General features: G+C 41.5%; 1 pseudogene; it reads left to right on the forward strand.

Annotated features, from left to right (window-relative positions):
* Positions 1-341: 341 nt before the first annotated feature.
* Positions 342-4444, forward strand: LOC116526352 (annotated as a pseudogene).
* Positions 4445-5889: the final 1445 nt, after the last annotated feature.

Raw genomic sequence — 5889 nt, forward strand, 5'->3', positions numbered from 1 at the left:
ATCATTCTCAGCAAACTGACAGAAGAGCAGAAGATCAAACACCGCATGTTCTCACTCATAGGTGGGTGTTGAACAATGAGAACACATGGACACAGGGAGGGGAGCACTACACACTGGGGTCAGTTGGGGGGAAATAGGGGAGGGATGGTTGGGGGTGGGGAGCTGGGGAGAGATAGCAAGGGGAGAGATGCCAGATGTAGGTGATGGGGAGGAAGGCAGCAAATCACACTGCCACGTGTGTACCTATGCAACAATTTTGCATGTTCTTCACATGTACCCCAAAACCTAAAATGCAATAAAATTAATAAACGGGGGAAAAAAAAAGAAAATGGTGATGAAGGATGCATTGCATTAATTTTGTAAAGTGTGAGAAGGCTCCAAAAAGGAGTATAATCATAATGCATAATATGGGTAGGCTGTCAGAATACAATGAAAATAAATACCACACTTTTTCAAAGATATACAAATTAGGCATCTAAGTGAAGTTCTTAAATAGCTCTATAATGCTTCTGCCAAAGGAGATAACTCATAGTAGGCATTTGTTGTGTGACCGTAGATTTATAATTTTAGTGGATTGATGTCATTTATTGAGGGTACAAATATTAACTATTTTCTGAACATTCAATATTTTAAATTGTTTTTCCTGTATTCTTCATGCTATTTTAATTTGGATAAGAGGCACAATTGATATGTTCTGTATCTAATTTATAATCCAACATGCAAAAGATCTCTCAGTTTTGTTAAGTTTATCTATGAGATCATCCATGCATTCAAGGCTAACTAAATTGAGAATACAACAAGAGTAAAAAATATTGTAAAGAAATTGCTCTCATGCATAAGAGGAGAGAATATATTCATTATTAATGATAAGGAACATTGTTGTTGGATCTTCAAATTTCGCATCAAGTCACATGGCATCCCAGAGCCATTTGTGCACAAGTGTACAGAGAGAAATAAAAATAAAATCATCCAAAAATTTTATCATATTCCATATTATACAGATCAAACATTTTGTTTGGAAAATTAATTTTATTTTGCTTTATTATATTTAGTTTCCATTGTGGACTAGAGGAAAAACCTAGAAAACTCCAAGCAGATATTTGGCACTTATTCTTTGTATTTTATCACTATATATAAATAAAATGGAATGCGATCAGAGGCCAGAGAATAAATTTTTTAGGCTTCGTGAGCCATATTGAATTTGTATCTCTGTTGTAACTACTTAACTCTGCTATTGAAAGCAGCCATTCAGTAATAAATAGCCTACCAACCAACCCCCCCCAAAAAAAACAAAAACGAGATCAGACAGATTCATAGCTGAATTCTACCAGAGGTAAAAAGATCTGGTACCATTTCTTCTGAAACTATTCCAAAAAATTAAAAAGAAAGGACTCCTCCCTAACTCATTCAATGAAACCAGCATTATCCTGACCAAAACCTGGCAGAGATACAACAACAAAAAAGAAAACTTCAGGCTAATATCCTTGATGAACATCGATGCAAAAATTCTGAATAAATATTGGCAAACCAAATCCACCAGCACATCAAAAAACTTATCCACCGTGATCAAGTGTGCTACATCTCCAAAGTTGGCTCACATATGCAAATCAGCAAATGTGATTCATCACTTAAACAAGACTAAAGATAAAACCACATGATTATCTCAATAGATGCAGGAAAGGCCTTTAATAGAATTCAACATTGCTTCATGTTAAAAACTCTCAATAATCAAGGTATTGAAGGAACATATTTCAAAATAATAGGAGCCATATAAGACAAACCCACAGCCAGTATTATACTGAATGGTCAAAAGCTGGAAGAATCCCCTTGAAAACCAGCATAAGACAAGGATGCCCTCTTTCATCACCCTTTTCAACATAGTATTGGAAGTTGTGGCCAGGGCAATCAGGCAATTGGCTGTAGGTTTGTCATATTTTGCTCTTATTATTTTGAGATGTGTTTCATCAATACCTAGTTTATTGAGGGTTTTTAGCATGAAGGGCTGTTGAATTTTATAAAAAGCCTTTTCTGCATCCACATGAGATAATCATGTGGTTTTTGTCATTGGTTCTGTTTATGTGACGGATTATGTTTATTGATTTGCATATGTTAAAGCAGCCTTGCATCCCAGGGATGAAGCTGACCTGATCATGCTGGATAAGCTTTTTGATGTGCTGCTAGATTTGGTTTGCCAGTATTTTATTGAGGATTTTCGTATTGATGTTCATCGGGGATATTGGCCTGAATTTTTTTTTGTTGTTGTTTTGTCTCTGCCAGGTTTTTGGTATGCGGATGATGCTGGCCTCATAAAATGAGTTAGGGAGAAGTCCCTCTTTTTCTTTTCTTTTTTTTTTTTAATTTGTATATGGTTCAGATAAGGCATTTTATTTCTGTTTAAAGTCAAACACACTACATAAGACATAGAAGGTACATTATATATTGGGAAAACATAAAACAAGTATAGTGGCTGCCTGGCTCACAATGATTAACTCTTCTCTAAGAATGGCCAGATAATTCAAGGGTGCCATCATGTCTGCCCTAGTATTCATAAATGTTTGCTTGACCTAGGCCAAGTTGATCCACGATTCCTATGGAAATTTAATTTTCAATGAAGAATCAAATTGACCTGGAGGTCACTGAACCTGAGTTATCTGAACTCAAGAAGAAGCCACTGAAATCTTAGCTTTATAATACTACAAGAACCCTAAGCTTTAGTTTTCAGCTGTTAGCTCAATTCTATTAGTTACTCCAATATATTTCCAACAAATTATTTTCTTTTTCAAAACATTATGTATAAGTAGTAGGAATTCAACTCTGAAACTGGTAGAAGCATAGCAGGAGAAGTCCCTCTTTTTCTATTGTTTGGAATAGTTTCAGAGGGAATGGTACCAGCTCCTCTTTGTACCTCTGGTAGAATTCAGCTGTGAATCCGTCTGGACCTGGGCTTTTTTTGGTTTGTAGGCTATTAATTACTGCCTCAATTACAGAACTCGTTATTGGTTTATTCAGGAATTCGACTCCTTCCTGGTTTAATCTTGGGAGTGTGTATATGTTCAGGAATTTATCCATTTCTTCTAGATTTTCCAGTTTATTTGCATAGAGGTGTTTATAGTATTTTCTGATGGTAGTTTGTATTTCTGTGGGATCAGTGGTAATATCCCCTTTGTCATTTTTTATTGTGCCTATTTGATTCTTCTCACTTCTTTATTAGTCTGGCTAGTGGTCTATCTACTTTGTTAATCTTTTCAAAAAACCAGCTCCTGACAAGGAGCCAAGGAGAAGAACCACCAGCTTTACAAGTCCTACACCAGCAGAATCATTGCAAAGATGATTCCCACTTCACTAGAAGAAGAGATCAAAGAGATTCATCGAAGTGGCAGTAAGGCTTTGGACAGTACTCCAGAGTGCGAGCCCTCTGACATTTTCTACTTTTGCTGGGAAGGAAAGGAGACCATTATGAATGATGAGGTGACAAAGAGATTCTCAGCAGAGGAACTGGAGTCCTGGAACCTGCTGAGCAGAACCAATTATAACGTCCAGTACATCAGCCTTCGGCTCATGGTCCTGTGGGGGTTAGGAGTGTTGACTCGGTACTGCTTCCTGCTGTCACTCAGGATAGCACTGGCTTTCACAGGGATTAGCCTTCTGGTGGTGGGCACGACTGTGGTGGGATGCTTGTCAATGGGAGGTTTAAGGACTTCAATGAGTAAACATGTTCACTTAATATTTTACCAGATCTGTGTGCGAGCACCGACAGCCGTTATCACCTACCATGACAGGGAAAACAGACTGAGAAACGGTGGCATCCATGTGGCTGATGGATGTGATTGATGTGATCATCTTAGCCAGTGATGGCTATTATGCCATGGTGGGTCAAGTGCACGGGGACTCATGGATGTGATTCAGAGAGCCATGGTGAGGGCCTGCCTGCACGTCTGTTTTGAGCCCTCAGAAGTGAAGGATCAACACGTGGTAGCTAAGAGACTGACTGACCATGTGTAAGATAAAAGCAAGCCACCTATCCTCATCTTCCCTAAAGGAACCTGCATCAATAATACATCGGTGATGATGTTCAAAAAGGGAAGTTTTGAAATTGGTGCCACAGTTTACCCTGTTGCCATCAAGTATGCCCCTCAATTTGGTGATGCCTTCTGGAACAGCAGCAAATATGGGAATGGTGATGTACCTGCTGTGAATGTTGGCCAGCTGGGCTATTGCCTGCAGCATGTGGTACATGCCTCCCAAAATCAGAGAGGCAGCCGAAGATGCTGCCTAGTTTGTGAATAGGGTGAAATTCGCCATTGCCAGGCAGAGAGAATTTGTGGACCTTCTGTGGGATGGGTTCCTGAAGAGGGAAAAGATGAAGGATACATGCAAGGAAGAGAAGCAGAAGCTGTACAGCAAGATGATCATGGGGAACCATGAGGACGGAAGCCACTCCTGAGCTTGCCTCGATCTGGCGGGGGTCACCTTGCCAAGAGCCAACGGGCTAGGAGCTGGAGTTCTCGTTGTCGCCACCACCCCTACTGCTGCTTCCTTTCCAGACTCCAGGGCTTCCAGGGCTGCTCTGGAACCCAGGATTCCGGCTTTCTCCCAGCCCCAGAGGGATCCCAGTGCACCCAGCGTGGCCTGCTCTTGGCCCAGTGCACCCAGTGCGGCCTGCCCTTGGCTGTCTGAACGGATGTTGCAGGTGTCGCTACCCAGGAGATGCCTTGTCTCTTTCGTTGATGGAATGCCATTAAAGTCAACTCCCCATCTGTGCATGCTGTGCGGGCTGAGTGTCTGGGGAGATGTGGTCATGTTCTTGTGCTAGGGGCAGTGGGACGGCAGTCTGTTATGTATGCTCATGTGCCAGGGATGTGCCAGGGGTGGCCACCCACTCTCCAGGAGAGGCACAGCTGAAGTATTGTGGCTGGCTTCAGCCTCAAAGTCACCCCCAGCCTTGGAGCTCTGCAGACATGATAGGAAGGAAACTGTCATCTGCAGGGGCTTTCAGCAAACTGAAGGGTTAGTTTCTTATGCTGTTGCTGATGGAACCACCAAAGGGAGGAGAAGAGGCCAGGTGGGCTGCTGACTGGGCCATGGTGAGAACCAAGAGTCCTGTGTGTTCATACTCCAGGCTAACCCTGAACTCCCCATGTGATGCATGCTCCGTGGAATGTGTGCCTTGGTTTCCTCATCTGTAACATGAGTCGGGGGGAAGGTTGGTGATTCCTACTTCACAGGGCTGTTGTGGGGATTAAAGTGCTGTGGTAATTAAAGGACACATGACATTCAGTGTTTCAAATACAGGCCCACAAAATGGGAAGGGCAAGTCTGCACTCAGAAGTGCTGCACCTACCTGGCTTTGAATTGTCTTTGTGAGTAAATAAAACCAGCTGGTGAATGAAAAACAAATAAACAAACCAACAAAAACCAGCTCCTGGATTCACTGGTTTTTGTTTTTTGTTTTTTAGGGAAGGGGTTTCACCATGTTGGCCAGTCTGGTCTTGAACTCCTGACCTCATGATCTGCCCACATCGGCCTCCCAAAGTGCTGGGATTACAGGTGTGAGCCACCATGCCCAGCACCTCATTGATTGTTTTTGAATGGGTTTTCATGTCTCTATCTCCTTCATTTCTGCTCTGATCTTATTTATTGCTTGTCTTCTGCTAGCTTTTGAATTTATTTGCCCTTGCTTCTCTAGTTCTTTTAATTGTGGTGTTAGGGTGTTGATTTTGGATATTTCCTGCTTTCTTCAGTGCGCATTTAGTGCTATAAATTTCCTTCTAAACACTGTTTTAGCTGTGTCCCAGAGTTTCCAGTACATTGTGTCTTTGTTCTCATTAGTTTCAAATAACTTATTTATTTGTCTCAATTTTGTTATTTACTCAGTAGTCATTCAGGGGC

The sequence above is a fragment of the Sapajus apella genome, unplaced genomic scaffold (genome assembly GCF_009761245.1).
Source record: "Sapajus apella isolate SASKATOON/1434 unplaced genomic scaffold, GSC_monkey_1.0 scaffold50, whole genome shotgun sequence".
Classification (NCBI taxonomy): Eukaryota; Metazoa; Chordata; class Mammalia; order Primates; family Cebidae; genus Sapajus; species Sapajus apella.